The following is a 26,448-nucleotide window of genomic DNA, read 5'->3' as shown; positions in this document are numbered from 1 at the left end:
GGTTGGCCCAGGATCGAACATTGTTTCGTTCTGCTGTACATGGGGTCGCTATGAGTCGGTTCCGACTCGATGGCACCTGACAACAACAACAACAACAACAACTAGAGTCAGTGCTCTGAATTTGGTCTAGCCTCCTAAACTGTGAAAGAATCAATTTCTGTATTTCTGTTACAGCAGCACTTGTTGTTTTTAAGTGCCATTGAATCGGATCTGACCCCCAGCAACCCTGTATGGGGTTTCCAAGGAGCAGCTGATGAGCTTGAACAACTGACTTTGCGATTCAAACGGACTTTGCAATCCAGTGCATTAACCTACAGTGCCACACCAGGACTCCTAGGGAACACAAAAAACACTATACTGTATGATTTTAATTATATAAAAGGTACATAAACAGGCAAAATTAATATATGCTGATAGAAGTCAAAAGGGTGGTTAATCTTGGGGAGGTAGTAACCAGAAGGGTGTCTGAGAGGGTTTGAGGGGTTCTAGCAATATTCTGTTACGTGATATAGATGCTGGTTACATGGATGGGGCTAGTTTGTGAAAATCCATTAAGTTGTATATTTGTGATTTGGGCACTTGTCTTCATGTATGCTATGATTCAGTTTTATAACTTTCAAGATGGAGGACTGGGCAGGTGTGCTGAGCAGATTCTCTACAGTAGGAATGCAGGAGACTGAATAGACAGACACAGATGGAGGACCTGGGACCCTGAGCTTCAGACGAAGGGTTGCAGGGGTGGATTGGGCGCTTGCTGGGGACAGCAAGAGAAGAAGCCTGTCTGACACTGCACAACCAGCTTGGGCTTAGGTGACAGCTTAGGCAACAGAGGAGTCACAGACTGGATTCACACAGGAGGCGGAAACGGTGTGATTCCTTCTTTTTTCCCACATTCCCCTGGTGACCAGAGGTGTGGCCAGCTCTCACTCTCCTCTACCCCCACCCAGCACAGACCCTGCTTTCCTGGAGTTTGAGGCCTTATGGCTGTAAGCCACACCTTATGAGGCAGATGTCTGGTTTCAAATGGGATCAGCTCCAGACCTACAGAACCCACAGAGCCACGAGACCAACGTTGGTCTAGCAGAAACATTCATAGCCAGTCACCCTATCCCCAGCTGCCCTGTGGTCCTAGCAGACACTGAAACCAGCTACATCAAGGACCTCCACAATCTACTTCTGGATTGAATGCCCTGAACATAGATAACACCTAGGCCTATAGGAGCTCCATCTTGGGCCAGGAACTTCCCTGTTGCATCACACACCTACCTTGTGAGCTCTTTGGCTGGCAGGAGCCCCAGAGTTTTCTCCTCTTTAGGTCTAACAGCTGTACTCTTTCTGTTTTCTTCCTTTTGTTGTTTAATTATTTTAGTTTGTTCTTTCTTCTTCTTCTTCTTCACTTTCCATTCCCTTGAATTTTATACTTTCTATCTCACTTTTGTTTTTCCTTCTTTTCTTCTGTTTCTCATTTCCCCTCTTCCTTTTTTTCCTTTTTGATTGTTTTTAACTACTTTCTTCTCTCTTTCCTTTTTCATCTTCCCTCTCCCTAGTTTTTCTCAGTGGTCTTTTTCTTCCTCTTATTTTCTCTCTTATTTTCCTCTTCTATGGTTCCTGTCCATCTTTTCTCTTTTTAATTATTTTATTCTTTTTCTCTGGTTGCTGCCTGTTTTTGTGTCTTTTTTCTCATTTCCTGTTTTTACTTTTCATTACTGGCTGCTTATTTGTTCATTCTGCTTTGTTTTCTTGTGTGTAGGGGTAGCGGGGGGTGGGGTGCGGGGCTCTCCTCTTTCCCATCCTACAGGAGAGAGCAAATGGAGAATGGTGCACAAATTTCCATTCTCTAACTACAGCTACAGTAGACAGTTAGTGAGAGCCTAAGAACATATCAACATACAATTCGATTAAATACAAATACCACAACATCAATTGTTCTGGAGACAACAATTTTAGCTCACATAAAGAAACAAGGAAGAATGGCTCAAATAAATGACCAATACGCAGAGCCAGAAAATGTTTCTGATGAAAAGGAAGTAAAGGGATTAACTGAAAAAGAATTCAAAAGAATTATATTTAAGTAACTTCAATGCGCTGGATGGCAAAGTAGGTTTAAACCACAAGGTTGGTGGTTCAAACTCACCAGTTGCTCCTCAGAAACCCTATACAGGATCGCCATGGGTTGGAACCAACTTGATGGCACTTAACAAGAACAACAACCTTCAAAGGATTGACAGAATGATTGAGGAAAGCAAGGAGAACATTGAAAAACCTTTAAAAGAATTCAAGAAAATACTACAAGTACAAACAGACAAAATAAATGCAAGCTTTGAAACAATACAAACCTGAAATTAGAAGTCCAGAAGATGAATACTAAGTTTTCAGAAAGGTCAAAAGAATAGGTTCGTAGCAATAGAAGCTCAGATTAGCAAGCTTGAAGCTAAATTTCTCAATACTAATATGCTAGAAGAATAAATAGAAACAAGAATGGAAAAAGCTAAGAGTTATGTGAGGCACCATGAAGAGAACTAACTTATGGGTGACCGGAATTCCAGAACAGGGAGAGACTATTAATAAAAAGCACAGAGAAAATTGTCAAAAAGTTGTTGGAAGAAAACTTCTCTAACATTGTGAAAGCCAAGTGATAAGTATACAGGAAACTGAACGAACCCCAAACAGAATAGATCCCAAAAGAAAATCACCAAGGCATATAATAATCAAACTTTCTAAAACCAAAGACAAGGAAAGAATCTTGAGAGCAGCTCATGAAAAACAATTATCTACAAAGGGGAACCAATAAGACTAAGCTCTGATTTCTCAGCAGAGCCCATGCAGGCAAGAAGGCAATGGGATGACATATACAAAATACTAAAAGAAAAAACTGCCAACCAAGAATCACACACTCAAATATGATGGTAAAATTAGGACACTTTCAGATAAACAGAAATAAAAGGAATTTGTAATAACCTGACCTTCTTTATAAAAAATACTAACGGATGTTCTTTGGACTGAGATGCAATGACAACAGACAACAACTTGAGATTAACATACATGACAACACCACCCAAAACTCAATCCAGATATAGATGTATTTAAAGTAAAACAAGCCTACAAAACTGAAAATAGGAAATTAGAGGTATTAATTTATAATGAAGTCAACTATGAAACTAAAAGAGGGAATAGTATAGGTACAAAACATGAGGAAATCACGTAGACTTCAAGATCAGACTATTTTGTTGTTGTTGTTGTTAACTACTGTGGAGTCGGTTCCGATTCATAGTGACCCTGCACAGGGTTTCCAAGGCTGTAAATCTTTATGGGAGCAGACTGCTTTAAGTGGGGAAAAAATGAATAAATTGCACAGCAACCTCAAAGAACTTTAATACACCCTCACATAAAATAAAAAAGAGGAAAATCATAAAGATCTGGTAAACATTAACACAATAGAAATGAAAATAAAAAGAAAACCTACAAACATAATTTTCTTAGCACAGAAAATTATGTGAAGCAAAGAAACCAACAGCATCACTCATACACACACACAATTAAAAAACACAGCAAAATGACAGTAATCAGTTCATATCTATCAATAATTACACTGGATATAAATGGATTAAATGTACCAGTCAAGAATCAGAGAGAGCAAAATGGATAAGAAAGTGGGAGCTTTCAATATGCTGTCTGCAGTAGATGCATCTTACACACAAAGACAAAAATAGACTAAAAATCAAAGGATGGAAAATGTATATGAAGCTAATAATAATCAAAAATAAGCATGAGTGGCCATTTTAATCTCTGGTAAAATAGACTTTAAGGCAAAAACCAGCATAAGAGACAAAGAAGGACATTATATCATGACTAAGGGATCAGTTGGAACAATAGGATATAACCATAATGAATATCTATGCCCCCAATGAAAAAGCTCCAAAATACATAAATCAAATTCTAATTAAACTGAATAAAGAAACAGATGAGTCTTCAGTACTAACGGTGGTAGTGGTGGTGGTTATGTGCTGTGGAGTTGGGTTCCGACTAATAGCGATCCTATACAGGGTTTAACAACAACAACAAAAACAGAGTTTCCAGGGCTGTAAATCTTTAGGGAAGCAGAAAGCCTTATCTTTCTCTCGACCTTGGGGTGAGCAGCCCGATTCGTAACCACTACGCTACCAGAGCTCCTTACATTAATAGTAGGATATTTTAATACACCACTTTTGACGAAGGACAGTAAAACTAGAAACGCCACAAAGACACAGAAGAACTAAACAACACAATCAACCAACTTGACCTCATAGACTTATTACAAAGCACTCACTCCAACAACAGCAAAGCATGTGTTGTTTTCCAGTGCACATGGAACATTCTCCAGAATAGACCACACGTTAGGTCACAAAGCAAACCTCAATAAATTGAAGAACATCAAAATACTACAAAGTGCTTTTTCTGCTCAGCCGTTCTGCTTCTAGGAGGGTCATAGCCAGCCTTGGTGCCCAGTGGGAATGGTATGATCCTAAAGCCTCACTTCCTTAAGGATTGGCAGCAGCACGTGGCCATGTGGTCCAATCAGCTGGTGCAGAAGATCCACAGACTCAAGGCCCAGCAAGCCAAAGCCCACCATGCTGCATCCAGACCCATCCATTGTGCAGTATCACACCAAAATCTGAGCAGGCAGGGGCTTCAGCTTGGAAGAGCTGAGGATGGCTGGTATGTACAAGAAGATGGCTGGACTACTGGGTTCTCTGTGGACCCCAGGAGGAGGAACTAGTCCACTGAGTCTTTGCAAGCTAATGTGCAGTGGCTGAAGGAATACTGTTCCAAGCTCATCCTATTCCCTGGGAAGCCCTCTGACCCCAAGAAGGGAGACAGCTCTGTTGAAGAACTCAAACTGGCCACTCAGCTGACCAGACCAGTGATGCCTATCCCGAACATCTACAAGAAGGAAAACGCCCAGGTCATCACACAGAAAGAGAAGAACTTCAAGGCATTTGGCAATCTCTGCATGGCCCATGTCCATGCCTGGTTCTTCAGCATCCAGGCAAAGAGGGCCAAGGAGCTACAGAAAAAGACATGGAAAAGAAAAAGTAAACCTATATCATCAGGAACCTTCAAAAATGCAGTGAAGCCTCTTCCTTCCTGCCCGTCACCACCACCACCCCACACACAAAATAAAACTATAAAACATCTTCTCAGATAACAATGCCACAAAGTTAGAAATCAACAATAGGAAAAATCAAAGACAAAAAACCCCAAACACATGGAAATTGAATAATACCCTTCTTAAAAGATACTGGGTAACAGAACAAATAACATCTAAAATTTGAAAATTACTTGAATCAAATTAGAATGAAAACACTACACACCAAAACCTCTGGGATACAGCAAAAGCAGTGCTCAGAAGGCAATATATAGCAATAAAAGCACACATCCATAAAGAAGAAAGAACCAAAATAAACACCTTAACCAAACATCTCAACAGTTAGTAAAAGAACAGCTAAGTAAACCTACTGCCACTAGGAGAAACTAAATAATAAATATCAGAAGAAATGAATGAAATAGAAAACAGAAAAACAATAGAATGAATCAACAAAACAAGAAGTTGGTTCTTTGAAAGAATTAATAAAACCAACAAAACCTTGGCAAATCTAACAAAAGGAAAGGAGAAGATACAAATAGCATGAATAAGAAATTATATAGGTGACACCACAACAGAACCAACAGAGGGGGAAAAAAAAGATAAAAACAGAATACTATGAAGAATTGTACTCCAACAAATTTGAAAATCTAGAAGAAATGGAGATTCCTAGAACCACAAGACCTATCTAAATTAACACAGACTGAAGTAGAAAACTCGAATAGACATATATATAACAAGAGAAGAAATCGATCCAGTCATTTAAAAAAATTCCCAACTAAAAAAATCCCAGGCCCAGATGACTTTACTGGTGAATTCTACCAAACATTCAGAGAACTGACACCAACTCTACTGAAACTATTCCATAATATAAAAAAGGATGGAAAGCTCCCAAATTCATTTTATGAAGCAAGCATAACTCTGATACCAAACCAGGCAAAGACATCACTAAAAAAAAGAAAATTATAGATCAATAGCCCTCATGAACATAGATGCAAAAATTCTCAACAAAATCTTAGTTAAGAGAATCCAATAATGTATCAAAATAATAATACATTATGAGCAACTGAGATTCACACTAGGCTAGTGCAATATTAGAAAAATAATCAATGTACATTACCGCATAAATAAAACAAAGTTTAAAACTCACATGATCATATCAATCAATGCAGAAAAGGCATTTGACAAAATCCAACACTCAACAAAATAGGTTTTACTCCTCAACATAGTTAAGGGCATATATACAAAATCAACAACAAACATCACTCTCAATGGTGAAAAGAAACTCAAAAGTCATTTCATTTGTGAACAGGAACCAGATAAAGGTGCCCTTTATCTCCACCCCTATTCAGTAGTGTGCTGGAAGTCTTAACCAGAGCTATAAGGCAAAAAAGGGAAATTAAAAGCATTCAAATTGGCAAAGAATAAGTAAAACTCTATTTGCAGATTTAGCAAAGTGGTAAAGTACAAGATCTACATACAAAAATCAGTTGATTCCTTTACACTACCAAAGAGAGCTCTGAAAAGGAAATCAGGAAAAAATACCATTTACAGTAGCCATCCAAAAGATGAAACAAGACCTATACAGAGCAAACTTCAAAACGCTACTATAAGAAACCAAAAAAGATCTGCAGAAATGTTTGTGGATAAGAAAACTTAACATTGTGAAAATATCAACAATACCCAAAGCAATCTACAAATATGCTGTTGTTAGGTGTCTCTGAGTCAGTTCCGACTCACAGCAATCCTGTACACAATAGAATGAAACATTGCCTCATCATGCACCATCCTCACAATTATTGTTATGTTTGAGCTGATTGCTGCTGCCACTGTCTCAGTCCATCTCATTGAGGGTCTTCCTCTTTTTCGCTGACCCTCCACTTTACCAAACATGATGTCCTTTTCTAGGGACAGATCCCTCCTGATAAAATCTTTAAAGTATAAGAGACAAAGTATTGTCATCCTGGCTTCTAAGGTGCATTTTGGCTGTACTTATTCCAACATAGATTTATTTGTTCTTCTGGCAATCCATGGCACTTTAAATATTTTTCTCCAACCCCATAGCTCAAATGCATCAATTCTTCTATGGTCTTCCTTACTCATTGTCCAATTTTCACATGCATATGAGGCTACTGAAAATATCATGACTTGAATCAGGCACACCATAGTCTTCAAACTGACTGACACTTTAGATCTTGAACACTTTGAAGAGGTCCAGTGCAGCAGATTTGCCTAATGCAATACATTGTTTGATTTCTTGACTGCTGCTTCCATGAGTGTTGATAGTGGACCCAAACAAAATGCCCTCTTTGACAACTTCAACCTTTCCCCAGCTTATTGTTACTTATTGGCCCAGTTGTGAGGATTTTTTGTTTTCTTTCCATTGAAGTGCAACCCATATAGAAGACTGTGGTTTTGATCCTCATCAGTAAGTATTTTAAGCCCTCTTTGCTTTCAGCAAACAAGGTTGTATCATCTACATATGAGTCTTCTTCTAATCCTGATGCCACATTTTTCTTCATATAATCTAGTTTTTTGGATTATTTGTTTAGCATACAGATTGAATAAGTATAGTAAAAGAATGCAACTCTGGCACATATCTTTCCTGATTTTAAACCATTCTGTATCCCCTTGTTCTGTTCAAACAACTGCCTCTTGGTCTCTGTAGAGGTTCCTCAAAAAAAACAGGTAAGTGTTCTGGGATACCCATTCTTCACAATGTTGTTCATAGCTTGTCATGGCCTACACAGCCAAAAGACAAACATCTTTCTGGTATTCTTTGTTTTTAGTCAAGATCTATCTGACATCACCAATGATATCCCTCAGTCTACATCATTCTTCTTAGTCTGTCTTAGGCTGAAAGCTCAGCTGAAACCTGTCCACCATGGGTGACCCTGCTGGTATTTAAAACACTTGCAGCATAGCATCCAGTCACAGTAACACACAAACCACCACAGTACGACAAACTGACAGACGAGTGATGGATCCACAGATACAATGCAATCCCAATCCAGAATTCAATGTTATTTAAAGAAATGGAAAAACTAATCTATAACGTTAATACAAAGGAAATACACCTCTGGTAAGCAAAGCATTATCAAAAAAGAATAATAAAGTAGGAGACCTCTCACTTCCCAAACTCAAAACCAACTTAACAACCACACTAGTCAAAACACCTGGTACTGGTGCAAAGAAAGACACATAGATCAATGGAACACAATTGAGAACCAGAAGTAAATACATCTTTTTACAGTCAATTGATCTTTGCCAAATGATTAAAATATGTTAAATGGGGAAGAGACAGTATCTTTAACAAGTTGTTGTTGTTAGGTGCCATTGAGTCAGTACCGACTCATAGTGACCCTATGCAAAACAGAACAAAACACTGCCCAATCCTGGGCCAACTTCACTACTGTTGCCACGCTTGAGTCCATCAATGCTGCCACTTGGCCAGTCCATCTCATTGGGGGTCTTCCTCTTTTTCTCTGACCTTACCAAACATGATATCCTTCTCCAGTGACTGGTCCCTCCTGACAATATGTCTGAAGTATGGGAGACAAAGTTTGGTCATCCTGGCCTCCAAGGAAGACTCTGGCTGCATTTCTTCCAACACAGATCTATTGGTTCTTTTGGCAGCCCACGGCACTTTCAATATTCTCCTCCAACACCTATTTTAAAAACATCAATTCTTCTACAGTCTTCTTTATTCACTGTCTAGCTTTTGCACGCATATGAGGTTATTGAAAATACCATGGCTTGGGTCAGGAGCACCTTAGTCCTCAAGCTAATGTCTTTGCTCTTCAACACTTTAAAAAGGTCTTGCGCAGCAGATTTGCCTAATGCAAGACGTCATTTTATTTAAATACACTACCAAACATAACTGGAAACACACGAACAGAAAACAAAACAGATGACTGGGACTTCCTAAAAATTAGACACTTACGTACATCAAAGGATTTCACCAAAAGAGTAAAAAGAGAACCCACAGACTGGGAAAAATGTTTGGCAATGACATATTAGACAAAGGACTACTCTCTAAAATTTATAGAACACTTCAATGCCTCAATAAGACAAATAATCCAATTTTAAAATGGGACATGAACAGACACTTCACCAAAGAAGACATTCAGGTGGCGAACAAACATATGAAGAAATGCTCATGATCATTATCCATTTGTTGTTGTTGTTGTTAAGTGCCATCGAGTCGTTTTTGACTCATAGTGACCCTGTATAGGATTTCCAGGGAGCAACAGGTGGGTTTGAACTGCCGACATTATGGTTTACAGTCCATTATCCACTGTTGTTATTGTTGTTGTTGAGTGCTGTTGAGTCAGTTCCGACCCATAGAGACCCTGTCTAGGGTTTCCAAGGAGCAGCTGGTGAGGTTGAATCGATGACCTTGAAGTTTAAACAGCTTTGCAGTCTGGCGAATTAACCCATAGTGCCACACCAGGACTCTCCATTATCCATTGTTGTTGTTGTTAAGTGCTGTTGAGTTTAATCTGACCCATAGCGACCCTGTATAGGGTTTTCAAGGAGCAGCTGGTGAGCCTGAACAACCGATCTTACAGTTCAAACTGCTTTGCAGTCTGGCACATTAACCCACAGTGCCACACCAGGACTCGTTTAGAGAGATGCAAATCAAAACAACAACAAGATATCGTCTTACTTTAGCATTAATACCAAAATTCAAAGAAAACAGAAAACAACAAATGCTGGCAAGGTTGTTGAGGAACTGGGACCCTCCTACACTGCTGGTGGGATTGTAAAAGGTGCAACCACTGTGGAAAATGTTATGACGCTTTCTCAAAAACTTGGAAATAGAAATACCATATGACCCAGCAATCCCTCTACTTGGTAAACATCCTCAAGAAATCAGAGCCGTGATATGACTAGATATTTGCACACCCATGTTCACTGCAGCACCCTTCACAATAGCAAAATGATGCAGACAGCCTAAATGTCCATCCATAGAAGAATTTTTAAACAAACTTTGGTGCATACACATAATGAAATACTATGTACTATTGAAGAATAATGATGAATCTATAAAACACCTCACAACATGGATGAACCTAGAGGATACTTTCAATAACCTCATATGCATGTGAAAGCTGGACAGTGAATAAGGAAGACCGTAGAAGAATTGATGCTTTTGAGTTATGGTATTGGAGGAGGATATTGAAAGTGCCATGGGCTGCCAGAAGAATAAACAGATCTGTGTTGCAAAAAGTGCAGCCAGAGTGCTCCTTGGAGATCAGGATGGCCAAACTTCGTCTCTCATACTTCGGACATGTTGTCAGGAGGGACCAATCGCTGGAGAAGGATATCATGTTTGGTAAAGTGGAGGGTCAGAGAAAAAGAGGAAGACCCCCAGTGAGATGGATTCGCAAAGTGGAAGCATCAATGGGCTCAAGCATGGCAACAATTGTGAAGTTGGCCCAGGATCGGGCAGTGTTTTGTTCTGTTGTGCATAGGATCACTATGAGTTGGCATACCGACTCAATGGCACCTAACAACAACAAAGGATACTATGCTGAGTGAAATTAGTCAACCACAAAAGGACAGATATTGTATGAGATCACTGTTGTAAAAAGTTAAGAAAATATTTTCTTGATAAAAGAAACATTCTATGATAGTTAGGGAAGGTAAAAGGGCTAGTGGGTAAGCTCATGCTACCATGAATGACATGGCAGGCTAAATACAAGAAGGAGGTTGGTGCAGGAAAGATAAGGGTATGAAAGACACAGAAAGGAGTTAAAGTGAATAAAGGTAAATACTGTTAACTGATGGTACCTTGAGGGGATTGCAATCATTGTAATGAAGCAAAGTACATGATTTGTTGGATGTAAAACTTGTGATCTGCTCTGTCAACCTTCACTCATGTCACAATAAAAAGTTGAAAGAACAACAACTTTTAAATGGCATCAGGTCATTATAGTATAAATTTAAAATTAGGGGCAACATTTGGTGGGATAAGGCCTCAATTTGAGACTGAGTTCATTCTGGGGCTGGAATCTGTGCTAACTGAGGATAAGGTTCAATGCGGGCTCAGGTTCAAGATTCAGTCTGTGGCTGGGTCAGGGTTCAGCCTGAGATGCAGGCTCAGTCAGTAATGGTCACTTTTGCTCCTGACCTCTGTTTGACCAATGTCATTCCAGGGTCTGAATGCTACGTATCTTCACCCTATAAATTGCAAAGTGAGGAAAGCAGGCTAGGTAGAGATACTGGACCCATACGTGGTCCTGAGCTGGGATTGGCTGCAGGAAACAGCTCAGGGAGAGATTAGAGAATGCCCGAGAATGGATCCAAACAGTAGGGCTGGCCAGTCTAGAACTGTGATCCTGGCCCCATGGTAAGTCCAGTTGGGGAGTCCCCAGCTTTGTCCCCTATCTCAAGCACATTGATCATTCATTCCTTCCATGTTTAATACACTCCTACTCTGGGCCAAGCACTGAGCTATCAATGGAGAGCAAACTAGGGGTAGTCTCTGTCATCATGACACCCATAGTAATGTTCTCTCCTTTTCCAACCTCTGGCCCCATCTTCATACCTAGTACTCCCAGCTCTCAAGAATCTCCAATATTGGACTCCATCCACCCATGAACCAATGCCTCAGCTAGTACCCAGCTTTTCTTATGTATTATCTGTCTCTTTCACTAGGATGGAGGTCCTCTTCATCTGGTGGTGGTGTTGTTAGGCACTGTCAAAACAGTTCCGATTCATAGTGACTCTAAGCATAACAGAACAAAAGGCAGCTAAGTCTTATGCCATCCTCACAACTTTTGTTATATTTGAGCCGGTTGTTTCAGCTACTATCTCAATCCATCTTGCTGGGGGGTCGTCCTTTGTGTGGATGACCCTCTTCTAGCATGATGTCTGTCTCCAGGAACTGGTCCCTCCTGATAACATGTCCAAAGTATGTGAGATGAAGTTTCACCGTCATTGTCTCTAAGAAACATTCTGGTTGTGCTTCTTCCAAGACAGATTCATTTGTTCTTCTGGCAGCCATCGGTACTTTAAATATTCTTCACCAACACCATAATTCAAATACATTGATTCTTTTGCAGTCTTCCATATTCATTGTGCAACTTTCACATGCATATGAGGCGATGAAAATACCATGTGACTTGGGTCAGGAGCACTTTAATTCTCAAAGTAATACCCTTGTTCTTTAATATTTTAAAGAAGTCTTTTGTAGCAGATTTGCCCAATGCAATATACCATTTGGTTTCTTGACTGATGCTTGTATGAGCATTACTGTAGATTCAAGTAAAGTTAAATCCATGACAATTCCTGTCTTTTCTTCATTTATCGTGATGTTGTTTACTGGTCCAGTTTTGAGGGAGTTTTTTGTTTTGTTTTCTTTACATTATATTAAATTTCATAATAAATGCTGTATTCTTTGATCTTCATCAAATCCTCTTACTTTTCAGCAAGGAATGTGTCCTCTACATACTGCAGATTGTCAATGAGCCTTTCCTCCAATCCTGATGCCACATTCTTCTTCATATAGTCCAACTTTTCACATTATTTATTCAGCAAACAGAATAAGTATGGTGAAAGTATATAACCCCAGAGCTCACCTTTGATGATTTTAAACCATGCAGTATTACCTTGTTCTGTTTCAGACAGTTGCCTCTTAGTCTATGTACTGTCACTGCATCAGCACAATTAAATGTTCTGGATTTCCCCTTCTTTGCAATGTTGTCCATAGTTTGTTTGATCCACACAGTCGAATGCCTTTACATAGTCAACAAAACACAAGTAAATATCTTTCTGGTATTCTCTGCTTTCAGATAAGAACCATTTGGCATCAGCAATGACATCCCTTTTTTAATTATCTTCAACAAAATTTTACTTGCATGTGATATTAATTATATTGTTTGATAATTTCTGCATTTCATTGGGTCACCTTTCTTTGGAGTGAACACAAATATAGATCTCTTCTAGTTGGTTGGTCAGATAACTGTCTTCCAAATTTCTTGGCGTAGACTAGAGTGTACATCCAGCATTACATCAGTTGGTTGAAACATTTCAATTTGTATTCCATTAATTCCTGGAGTCTTGTTTTTCACCAATGCTTTCAGTGCTGCTTGGTCTTCCTTCAATACCATTGGTTCGTATCACGTGCTACCTTTTGAAATGGTTGAACATTGACCAATTCTTTTTGGAACAGTGACTAAGTATTCCTTCCATCTTCTTCTGATGCTTTCTATGTCATTCAATATTTTGCCTATGTTGTTGCCATTGTTGAGTGCTGACAAGTCGGTTCTGACTCATGGAGTAACCCCATGTACGATTTCCATGAAGCAGTTGGTGGATGTTTTGCCATAGAATCCTTCAATATTTCAACTCAAGGCTTGAATTTTTCTTCAGTTATTTCAGCTTGAGAATTGCCAAATGTATTCTTCTCTTTTGGTTTTCTTACTCCAGATCTTTGCACATTTCATAACACTTGACTTGGTCTTCCCAAGTTGCCCTGCAAAATCTTCTGTTCAGAGCTTTTACTTCAACATTTCTTCCAGTGGGTTTAGATAGTGCAGTGTCTCCATATGATAAGCACTGGACTGCAACCACAAGGTCCATAGTTTGAGCCCACCAGCCACTCTGATGTTTATGTGTTCCATTTCATTTTTGACAATTTCCAATTTTCCTTGACTCGTACTTAGTACATACATATTCTAATTATAAATGGATGTTTACAACTGTTTCTTTTCATTTTGAGTTGTGCCCCATCAACAAATGAAGATCTTGAGGCTTTGCTCCATTTGTGTCATCACAGTCAACTCTATGTTGAGGAGGCAGCTCTTCCCCATTCATATTTTGAGTGCCTTCCAACCTAAGGGGCTCATCTTCCAGCCCTATATCTGAAAATATGCTGGTGCTCTTCATCAGCTTTCAATAGTCAGTATTCTAGGGCTGACAGTGATCCACTGCTATCCATAAGATTTTCGGTGACTAAATATTTGGAATTAATCATCTCTCTTCATCCTAATGTGTCTTTGTCTAGAAGCTCAGCTGAAAATTGTCCATCATCGGTGACCCTACTGTTATTTAAAATACTCAAGGCATAGCTTCCAGAATCACAGCAACACACAAGCCACAAGTATGACAAACTGACAGACAAGTGGCAGTCTAAGTATATTGTCACTGTCTATTGTTGTTGTCATTGTCAGGTGCCATCGAGTATGAACCGACTCGTAGGGACCCCATGCACAGTAGAACGAAACAATGTTTGATCCTGGGCCAACCTCACTACCGCTGCCACACTTGACGCCATCAATGATGTCACCTGGCTGATCCATCTTGTTGGGGGTCTTCCTCTTTTTCTCTGACCCTCCACCTTACCCAACATGACATCTTTCTCCAGCGACTGTTCTCTCTGGACAATGTGTACAAAGTATGAGAGACGAAGCTCAGCCATCTTGGCCTCCAAGGAGCACTCTGGTTGCACTTCTTCCAAAACAGATCTATTGGTTCTTTTGGCAGTCCATGGCACTTTCAGTATTCTCCTCCAACAGCATAACTCAAAGGCATCAATTCTTCTACGATCTTCCTTATTCACTGTCCAGCTTTCGCATCCATATGAGGTTATTGAAAATACCATTGTTGAAAAAAAAAAATTTACAATTAATGAGTCGTTGATCTTGCAAAGCTCTATCATGCAATCTCCAGTGTCATTTTTATCACAAAGGCCATATTTTCCCATTACAGAATACTCCTGCTTGTTTCCAACCTAAACATTCCAATCATCAGTAGTTATCAATGCATCTTGATTGTATGTTTGATCAATTCCAGACTGACGAAGTTGGTAGAATTCTTCAATTTCTTTATCTTTGACTTAGGTGGCTGGTGCATCATGATCGTGATGCACCGTGGAGTCGGTTCTGACTTATAGTGACCTTGTATAGGGTTTCCCAGGCTGTAAATCTTTATGGGAGTAAAAAGCCTCATCTTTCTCCTTCGGAACTGCTGGAAGTTTTGAACTTCTGACCTTAAAGTTAGCAGCCTGATTTGTAACCACTAAGCTTGAATAATAGTTGCATTAGCTCGTCATCCTATCATTTTGAAATGTTCTTTTTGAATGCCACACCATTCCTCTTGAATTTGTCATTTCAGGCATAGAAAACCATATGGTGGTGGTGGTGTGCCATGGAATCAGTTCCAATTCATAGCTACCCTGCATAGGTCTTCCAAGGCTGTAAATCCTTACAGGTGCAGAAAGTCTCATCTTTCTCCCATGGACCCACTGGTAGTTTCAAACTGTCGACCTTGAGGTTAGCAGCCTGACTCGTAACCACACACTATCAGAGTGCCTTAAAACAATATGATAATTTGACTCAAAATGGCCAATACCAGTCCACTTTAGTTCACTAATGCCTTGTTGTTGTTAGGTGCCATCGAGTTGGTGCCAACTCATAGCAACCTTATGCACAGCAGAACAAAACACTGCCCGATCCTGGGCCAACCTCACTATTGTTGCCACGTTTGAGCCCATTGAAGCTGCCACTTGGCCAATCCATCTCGCTGGGGGTCTTCCTCTTTTTCTCTCACCCTCTACCTCACTAATGCCTAGGATATCAATATTTATGTGTTTCATTTCATCTTTGACTACTTCCAATTTTCCTAGACTCATATTTCACACATTCCATGTTCCAATTATTAACAAATGTTTGCAGCTATCTTTTCTCATTTTGAGTCATGCCACATCAGCAAATGAAGGTCCCAAAAGCTTTGCTCCATCCACATTATTAAGGCCAACTGTACTTTGAGGAGGCAGCTCTTTCTCAGTTGTATTTTGGGAGCCTGTTAACCTGAGGGACTCATCTTCTGGCACTATCAGAAAACGTTTCACTGCTATTTGTAAATTTTTCAGGAACTAATCCCACACAGAAGCGGACTGCATAGTCCTTCTTCCTAGTCTATTAGTCTGGAAGCTTTGCTGAAACCTGTCCACCATGGGTGACCTGCTAGTATTTGAAATATCCGTGGTATAGCTCCCAGCATCACAGCAACACGCAAGGCACCACAGTATAACAAACTGACAGATATGTGGTCTCTTTGTCCGGTAGACTTTAATATTCCCAGTGTCTGACACAGAATAGATGGCAAATCTACAGCTGTTGAATGAAAATGGGGTAACAATGAGGCTGTCATGCCATCTCTACTGAAGCAAGCAGTACAGTGAAGTGAAGCTTCTTCCAAATTCTGGGCACCCAACCCCTCCAAGACTTGTAATTCTGGAGGAAGCCTTTGAAAGGGCTGTTCGTGGGATGGGTCTCAGCACCTGAGTGTGACTAGGGTTGGAGCCACGTGGTTACAGGGCTAGGAGGGCTGTAAGGTAAAAAGGTGCTGTCCATCTAGTTCATGATCTTGGGACAGTCCCACTTCCCCATTTTCAAAAATAAATATGGTGAGGAGGAGGAATCAGACTCCTTTATCACCTTTTGAGATACCTAGGGGCCTAACTGGCTATACAAATGGGAAATGTAAGCCAGCAAAGACTCTGTAAGAACCAGCCAGGGGTGTCTTCCCTGCCTCCCCTCCAGGCCCCTCCCAGTTAGTTCAATCCCAGCCGAGGCAGGATGAAGGACAAATAGACCAGCTAGAGTGGGGGCCTGCTGGAATCCTGGGACAGAGACCTAGGAAATGAGGTGGAGCATGACTTTGAGGTTACAGACTAGAGAGAAGGGATGAAAATGCTGGAGCTACAGGTACATTCTTCTTGGAGGAGGAAATTGTTGTTGTGAAGTGCTGTCGAGTCGGTTCCGACCCATAGTGACCCTGTATAGGGTTTCCAAGGAGCAGCTGGTGAGCTTGAACTACCGACCTAGAAGTTCAAAAGGCTTTGCAGTCTAGCACATTAACCCACAGCGCCACACCAGGACTCCTGGAGGAGGACGTAAGAGTCCCGAAATGCAAACTTGGATGGCCAAGTGAGTGTGGGCAACTTCTCTGGACCTTAACAGGGCCAGTTTTATCCCATTTCCTTGGACCAGAGATCTCCTGGTATCAGTAGGGTGGGTCTGTATCCCACCACCTCACACACATCCAATCAACATTTCTGTGTGTGCTGCTCCACTGGTGTCTACAGTGGACCAGCACTTTTTAATTCAGCTTTGTTATGAAAGAAATCTTCTATAGCTGAAATTATCCAACGTGGATAATTTTCTTTTCTTCCTTCTTCTCTTTCCATGCTCCAACATCCTCCTCTTCTTGTGCCTCCGGCTATCTGAATTGGATTTGAATTTCATAGGCCATAAAGTCATACAAAACAAATCCATAAAGTACCTTATTTTTGCATAATTGAATTTAATTTCTAGCTCAAGCACCTATCCTGCCTAGTGGCAGAGATTTACTCTAAACAAATTCAGGTTAAATGCAGTCAAATGAGGGTTTCCTCCTTCCTTCTTCCAGAGTGCATGTAATCTCAGGGCAGGTCAGAATGCATAGGTGGTATACAAGCATTGGGAGGGGGAACACTTTGAGTATTAGGGAACCACAATTCATACTAGCATCCAACTTTTAGTCTATGTCCTTTTCATTCAATCTTTTCTTGAATGTCTAAACTTCAACTCTAGAATCGACTACTCTTAACCATTCCTGCAAAGATAGGAGGGGCCAGTGAAGAGTACCTTCTCAGAGACCCATACCAGCATCCAACCTGCCCATAGACCCCATGTTTCCTATCCACTTGTTGATAATAACATAAGCAGCTAACATGTATTGGACAATTCCTATGTTCCAGGCATTTTCTAAGAACTTAAAAACCCTTAGCCCATTCAGACTTCCAATAATACTCTGAGGCAGGTACTCTAGTTATCCCGCATTTTAAAGATAAGAAACTGAGGCACGAAGAGGTAATATGAAAAGACTCAACACAGAAAGTATTCTTTAGCTAGGACCTAAATATTAGATATGCATATTAGACATGCATTTACTTAGCAATAGTAAATATGTACATACCCAGTAATACTATTCCTATGAATTAATCCCAAATGTACATTGGTAAAAGCCTGAACGTAATTATGCATAAGACTTTTGTTGCAGTGCTCTTTGTAATAGCAAAAGGCTAGAAACTACTCAAATGTTCATTAACAGAGGATTAAGTAAATTAATCACGATACATTTACACAGTAACGTACTGTGCCGCTTTAAAAAGGAAAGAAGACTATCTATGTAGTATAAAAACCACTAACCCAATGCTGTTGAAACAAGTTCAACTCATAGGGATCCTACAGAATAGAGAAGAACTGCCCCCATAAGGTTTTCCTAGCTTATAGAAGCAAACCGCCACATTTTTTCCCATGGAACAGATAGTTGTTATGTGCCGTAGAGTCGGTTCCGACTCACAATGACCCTGCATAGGGTTTCCAAGGCTGTAAATCTTTATAGGAGCAGAAAGTCTCATCTTTCTCCTGCAGAATAGCTAGTAGTTTCAAACTGTTGACCTTGAGGTTAGCAGCCTGGCTCGTAACCACTACGCTACCAGAGAAATGCTTTCCTTTTGGTTAGCCATATACTATTAATGAAAGCAGAAAATAAAGAAAAATATTTATGTATGCTACCATTTATGTAAGAAAGAGGGGGTATAAATCTGTTCAAAACACAGTACATACTAGGGTAGATAGGGACGGGCAACTTAGACATTGGCTACCTAAAATGAGGGGGCAATAAAGGCACGAAGTGACTGGCTTACAAGGTTTCAAGAGGGAGTTTAGTCTAAGAGTATGGGGGGAAAGAAAGAGTCCCCACTGAATAGATTTCATCTTGTCTAGATGGGTCTGGTGAAAAGAGATGGGGATAAGATTTGCATGATTCATTAGTGAATAATTGTTGTCATGACTAATTGTGGTGTGATTGTCACAATTGTAAAGTTAGAAGTTTTATAACAAAAACAGGGGAGTGGTTAAAAAACACACACCAGGGGAATGGTTAATGTTACAGTCCAGAAACAAAGGACCCTAGGACCATCAAGGGAGAAGTGCAAAAGCAGAATGTGGGAACTTATCCAGAGAAGCAGCAGCAAGAGGAGGCAGAGATGGGGGCATGGAGAAGGGGAGTGGCTGAGGCCTCTAGATTCATGGGAAGAGAGGGACTAAAAGCTGGTGACCAAGAGGCAGACTTGCAGAAAGTGCCCTTTGGAGATGTAAATTATCATATATGCCTGAGTGTTTTTTTATTTTGTTTTGTTTTTAAAAAGCTAAAGGGGATAAAAAGAAATACTGTTAACTGATGGTACATGGAGGGGATTATTATAATCATTGTAATGAAACAAGGTGTATGATTTGTTGAATGTAAAACTGATGATCTACTCTGTAAACTTTCACTCAATCCACAATAAAAACCTTAAAAGAAACAAAAACAAAACACAGTGCATAGAATAGTAAACATTCATTTCTCACCCAGAGATCTGTAGGTCAGCTGAAGTTCCATAGGGTTCCTCTGGGCAAAATTGGTCTGGGCTCCAGATTTTGGGCTGAGTACAGGTCTACAACACGTGTCTTCTTTCCCTGAGCCCAGACTGAAAGAGGCACCACTCTCTGGGATTTGGCATTCAAATGACAGAGCACATTGCTCAGGAATGAATAGAGACATCAGATGCCTTGGAGCTAGTACCTGCCACTTCTAGACATAACATGACCAAGTTCACTATCAGCAGGGTGAGGACAATTATGTCTCCCACAGTGGGGAAGACTGGAGCAGTAATAATTTGCTAAATAGCAATACAATCTAACACAGGCTCCAACTCTTTTTTTTCTTTTGTCTAGATGGTCACATTCATTGAGTTGATCCCTCCACACTCTCATGAAATGCCATCTTTTGTAAATGTATGAATGAATAAAATTAATGGAGGGAAATGTGCCTTTCAAGGCAGTAAGATCCTCCCCTTTCTTCAAATGAGGAACCTGAGACTCAAAGAAGGGAAGCAACACAAGGCCACAGAAACCACTGCAGCAAGCCCTGCAACTTCAGCTCTGTTCTCTATACACCATAGAAATGCGATGGGAAGATGCTCTTTCTGAGCTAGAGGCCTGATACAGCCATTCTTACTATAGCTTGGTTGATAATGACTTTGGATCAAGGGGAAGTACACTAGGGAATCTCCCCGCTAAATTAAATGGTATCTTACTCCAAAGCCAGGTTAGACTTTGATTGGTCATTTCCGGGTCTCTGAGCCCTGAATGTTAAGTGCGTGTTAGGTGAGTGAGTCATCTGCCCCACTGAGCTTTAATTACTGACTAAGTGTTCTGTGATACTCTGCCTCCACGCCTAGACTAAGCCCTCCTTCAAAGGTACAGAGAGCCATCTGCACTTCCTTGGATACCCTGCAATGTCGAACAGATTTGGACACACAATCTGAACTCAAAACAGTACTAGACATAGAAAAAGTCTGGAAGGACGTGCATCAGATCAACATTGGGCTCCTTTTGCCCAGGTAGGTTTACTTAGGTCTCTTAACTCTTTGCTGTATGGATTTATGGACTATTTGAACCATTTATCATGAGTGTAGGATGCTTCTGTTAACCTGAGGGGAATGAAAACAATCAGGAAATGTTTTAAAGTTCACACAATAGAGCAAAGAGCAATCCCTTGCTGGTTGTTTGGGAAACTCTCCTGAAAATCATCTTCCTTAAGATTCCTACTCCCACACACTGCCAGAAGCCTGTTTTCAGAAACACTGAGTCAATTCACAGCCACTCCTTCAGCCAGCAAGCTGGTGAACACCTACCACTTGCCAAGTGCTGAGTGTGCCACAAGGGTGACAGGCGACAGGCAGGGAAACAGGTGGTGGCTGGAGTCAGTGAGGCCTGCATTCACACCATAGTTGATATGGACGGAGCCCTGACCAGGGGCCAGACACTGTGCTAAATGCTCCCCATGGATTATCACGTTGAATCTGCACAACGAGTCGATGCCATAGGGGCTATTATTATCATCTTTACAACTCTGGAAACCAAAGTGCAGACAGGAGAAGGAACTTGCCCAAGGTCATGTAACTAGCAGATGGTGGAACTGACAGTTGATTCCAGAGCTTGTGCTCTTAGCCACTACCCTATACTGCCTCCCACTAGGAACTTGTCTAAATTTCACAGGCAGTTAGTGACAGAGTCAGAATTCCAACCAAGCAGGGTTCTCTGCCTCCAAAGAACATGTTCTTTACTGACATGGCCTACATCTCCCATCCTTCCCCATTTCTGGATCCAACACTACCAGTATGCAAGGTGACCTTGGGTGAGGTATCTAGCTAGACTCCTTGAGCCACAGTTTCCATGGTTGCAAAACTGGAAGCCCATTACTCACCCCTTCAGGCTATTCTTGTTGTTAGTTGTCATGAGTCGACTCCTACACATGTTGACCTTGTTATTGACAACAGAGTGAAATGTGGCTCAGTCCTGTGCTATCATATATCTGAGTCCATTGCTACAGCCATTGCATAGCCTTCCAGCCTACAGGGCTTATCTTCCAGCACGATATCATACAATATTCTGCTGGGAATCCATAAAGTTTTCATTGACTAATATTCAGTAGATCTCTAAGCCATTCTTCTTAGTCTGTCTTAATCTGGAAGCGCTACTATAATCTATCCACCATAGCTGACCCTCCTGATATTTTAAATACGCAGTTTCCAGATCATAGCAACACGCCAGCCACCACAGTAGGAAAAACTTCCAGATGGTGGTAGCCGTGGGGCTGTAGAGAGGCTTATGTGAAAAGACAGTTTCTCCCACGGAACATGATAAGCATTCAGTCAGACTATGTCTGTGTTTTTTCTGCTTTCCAGGAATTCAGTGCAGTCAGTCAAGTGGACACAGAAGCAAGCCTATCTGGTGAGCTTTATGACCAAGGGGACACCAGGTGCTATAGGGTCAGGAGAGGGCCAGAGTCTGGACATGGGTTGAAAAGTCAAGGATTACTGTGTACTCAGAAAACTCATCGGAGAGAAAACTGGAATAAACAACCCGTAGAAAGAGTCCTGGTGTAGCATTGTGGGTTAATGCACTGGACTACAAGGTTGGTTTGAAGCTCAAGGATGGTGGTTTAAGCTCACTAGTCACTCCTTAAAAACCCCATGGATGGTCACTATGAGTCAGAATCAACTCAATGACACTTAACAACAACAACCAGAAAGAGAGGAGGTCAGAAAAGAAATAGAGATGGGAGAAGAGAGATGCCAAGTCATACGAAGATCCATCCAGGAGCGGATGCAGAAGAGACCTTCTTCCAGAGCTGACAGAATAAGTCTTCCACCTTGAACTGGCTTTGGTCTTCTAGCTTCATAAACGGACTCCTGGTGTGATGCTGTAGGACCAACACTGGACTGCGAACGACAAGGTCAGCAGTTCAAACCCATCAGCTGTTCCTCAGAAACCCTATACAGGGTCACTATGAGTGGAAACTGACTCAATGACACTTAACAACTTAACTCTCCTAAATGGTGAGGAAATAAATTTCTGTTTGTTAAAGCCAAAAAATTAAAGAAGGGAGGTTAGTTCAGCTTTCCTAGACTGGCTCAGTCCCAAAGACTCTTCTTAATCTTCTCAGGATTTTGGCATTCCACCCCAGGAAAAAGCTGCCAGTAGGCTCAAAGTGAGCCAAGTCTTCAAGAAAGTAATGTCTTCTATGGATCAAGTAGAGAGAAGAGGTTTTCTGGAAAGAGAAGGAAATAGGACAGAATCAAGGAAAGGTTCAGCTGGCAGGGCCCTCCTTAAACCAGTACAAGGTTTATTATCATTTGTTCTAGTGGCAGAGTTGAGGCAAGTCGCTTACATTTCTGCCTTCCATCCCAGGGTCCTTTCTACTGCACAGTGCTGCCTGCTCACGACTACCCAGGTAGAGGAGAGCCTGGGTACCATGGTACTGGAGGAGGAAGGGGTAGCTGCAAGGACCAAGTGAGCTTGACCATGTAGGAAATGGGGATGATAAGTCTTCTGATGGAAAAGCAAGAGCCTGCACAATGTCAGACACATTCAACACTTTGCCTCATCTAACATAAACTCTGGGAAGTAGCTGATGTCTCCATCTTGAAGGCGAGGACCCTGAGACTCACAGCCCTAACTCTCTACTTCCAGCTCAGAATTATTCTAACCAGTCTTCTAACCAGAGCCAGCTATCTGCTTTGTCTTGGGCATCTCGGGCACATTCTCTGCTGAACTCATCTTCTCCCCTCTCACAGACTCCTGGTTACCCACTGCAGCCTCGATGGGAGACCAGAACATCCGCCTGACTTTGTGCTGTCCCTTGTGCCGATAGTCAAGGATCCTACCTGACTCTACTTCCCAGATGTTGTTGTTAGGTGCTGTCAAGACTATTTTGACTCATACATGTTCTGACCCATGTAACAGAACAGAACAGCTTCATAGGGTTTTCTTGGCTGTCATCTTTACAGAAGCAGATAGCCAGGTCTTTCTCCTCTGGAGCCACTGGGTGGATTCGAGCCACCAACCTTTTAGCTAGCGGTTGTGTGATTTACTACTGCACCACCAGAGCTATTTTCCCAGACATTGGCTTTCCTCAGTTCTAAGGTTTGTCGTTCAGTCTGTGCTTTCAGCATCATGACTCCAACAGCTCTGAGCGGGTCTCCCTGCCTCCGGTTTCCCTCTAAACCTACCCATGCCCCGCCCAGATATCAAAGAAATCTTCCCAAAATGCAAATCTACATAGTGTCATTCAACTTAAAACCCTTCAGTGGTGTTTCAATGCCTGCAAGATAAATCCCTTACCAGGATTTATCCACGCCCCCAAAGTGTTGGCCTTTGTTATCTTCTTTAGTTTCTTGTTGGGTCACTTCCTGTCCCTTGTCCTCAAGCCTTGGACATCCTAGAGTATTTATAGTTCCTTTTTCACTTCAAGGCTTTGGCACATGCTGTTTTCTCTGCTAGCACCTTCTCATCTTTCATATTGGATCTTAGTGACCACCTCCTCTGAAACTGCATGAGCTGCCCTGCTAGTGAGTCCCCACAGTTCCCCTAAACTTCCTCTAATGGGCTACCCACTCCTGCTTCATCATGTTCCCCTGTTGCCCAACAACAAACATCTATCACAATAGCCACAATGTTGGGGCAGTACTCACCAATAGGAGTATAATGCATGTCACATGTGCAATTAAAATTTTTCTAGTAGTCTTATAAGAAAAAATAGATGAAGTTAATTTTTATAATACCTTTCAACCTGGTATTTAAAAACTAGTGTTTCAACATAGAATCAATGTTGTTGTAAACTGCTCCCAACTCACGATGACCCTATGCACAATGGGATTAGACCATTGTGATCTATAGGGTTTTCATGGGCAGATTTTTCAGAACCATATCACTAGGCCTTTCTTCTTAATCCATCTTCATCTGGAACTGGAAGCTCCACTGAAACCTGGCCGGCATCATAGCAACATGTGAACCTCCACTGACAGACAGGGGGTAGCTGGGTTGGGAATCCATATGGAAACTGGAATTCTATTACTGAACTACCTCTGCCCCCTATAATCAATATTGCTGTTGTTGTTAAGTGCCGTCGAGTTGATTCCAACCCATAGTGACCCCTGTATAGGGTTTCCGAGGAGCAGCTGGTGAGCTTGAACTGCCAACCTTGCAGTTTAAACGACTTTGCAGTCTGGGGCATTAGCCCACAGCACCATACCTATTATTAATGAGATGTTTTAGTTTTATGTTTGTACTAAAACATCAAAATCCAGTGTGTATTTTACACTCACAGCGCATGTCAATCTGAACCAGCCACACTGCAATAGCGCTGTGTGCTGGTGGCTACCATGTTAGACAGCACAGTATTAGAAGATGCGTACAGCTAACTGGCCTGTGAGGATAATTCTGAGAATTAATTCTGAGGAATATTCATCGACATTCTGGGCACCGGGGGAGGATTCTACATCAAATAAGGCTTAAAAACACTGACAAAAAAACCCAGGGCTTTTATGTTGCAGAACCTCCCTTGAACTGTGCTAACGGGAGATGTGATGATACTAGAAACAGATCTGAAAGCCTGTGGGGTTGCCTCCACTTTTGGAGCTCAGATCTTTCTTTCTGTCAAGTCTCTCTGGGTGTTAGTGTCTTGTGGAATGCGCCCTTGTAAATGCTGGTTTAACTACACCCATGATTCAGGGACAATATAGCTCAGGAAGAACATAGGGTCTGGGATCCCACCTGGTGCAGCTCCGAGCCGAATGCAGAGAAGGCATCCCAAACCTGATTAACTAATTCTGGGAGGCCTTAGAGGGTGTATGCGTGCAGTTATGCTTGGGCCTCTTTATTAAGAACACACTTCAGAATCAGTGAGCAAAAATTGCAGCATATTTACATTCAAATTTAAAGCTTGATTAAAAAAAAAAAGTTTAAAAAGAGCCAGGTCTGTCTGGAAAATTAAATTGACTTGTTGTTGTTGTTGTTAAGTGCCGTCGAGTCGGTTCCGACCCAGAGCGACCCTGTACAGGGTTTCCGAGGGTGTAAATCCTTACGGGAGTAGAAAGCCTCATCTTTCTCCCGCGGAGCGGCTGGTAGTTTCGAACTGCTGACCTTAAGGTTCGCAGCCCGATTCGTAACCACTACGCTACCAGAGCTCCTTACCAGTCAATAAATCAAGCAATATGGCATTGATCAGATCTGCTGCAAAAGACCTTTAAAGTATTAAGGAGTGAAGATGTAACTTTGAGGACTAAGGTGTGCCTGACTCAGGCTATGGTTTCTTCAGTTACTTCATATGCATGTGAAAGCTGTACAGTGAATAAGGCCAAAGAACTGATGCGTTTGAATTGTGGGTAAAGAATATTGAAAGTACAGTGGATTACCAGAACAAACCTATTTTGGAAGATGCGCAACCAGATTGCTCCTTGGAAAGGAGGTTGGCAAGATTTCATCTCGTACTTTGGGCATGGTATCGGAAGGAAAGTAGCAGGTCAGTGAAAAAGAGGAAGATGTCCCAACAAGGTGGATTGATACAGTGGCTGCACTGTGAGGATGGACAGCACTTAACAATTGTAATAAGGATGATTAAGCACTGTATTACTAGCCAAAAGGTTGGTGGTTCAGACCCATCCAAGAATGCTGTGGAAGTAGTCCTCTCAATCTCATTCTGAAAGATCACTGTCTTAAATACCCTGTTCTGCACAAAGGGGTGGCCATGAGTCCAAACAGCAACAAACAACAAAGGAGAGATCGGCAGACATTAGTGGTTCAAGGATAGAATTCTTACCTTCCATGTACTGGACTGTGAACCACAAGATCAACAGGGTCACTATGAGTCGGAACTAACTCAATGGCACTTCACAACAACAACAACAACATGCAAGAGACTCAAGTTTAATTTCCAACCAA

General features: G+C 41.3%; 1 pseudogene; it reads left to right on the top strand.

The window, feature by feature from the left end:
- The window catches only part of LOC102823156, a 55,420-nt pseudogene that overhangs the window by 6,805 nt on the left and 22,167 nt on the right, over nt 1-26,448 (top strand).

This window comes from Chrysochloris asiatica, unplaced genomic scaffold (assembly GCF_000296735.1).
Source record: "Chrysochloris asiatica unplaced genomic scaffold, ChrAsi1.0 scaffold00023, whole genome shotgun sequence".
NCBI lineage: Eukaryota > Metazoa > Chordata > Mammalia > Afrosoricida > Chrysochloridae > Chrysochloris > Chrysochloris asiatica.
This window is presented reverse-complemented; position numbering and strand designations above follow the sequence as displayed.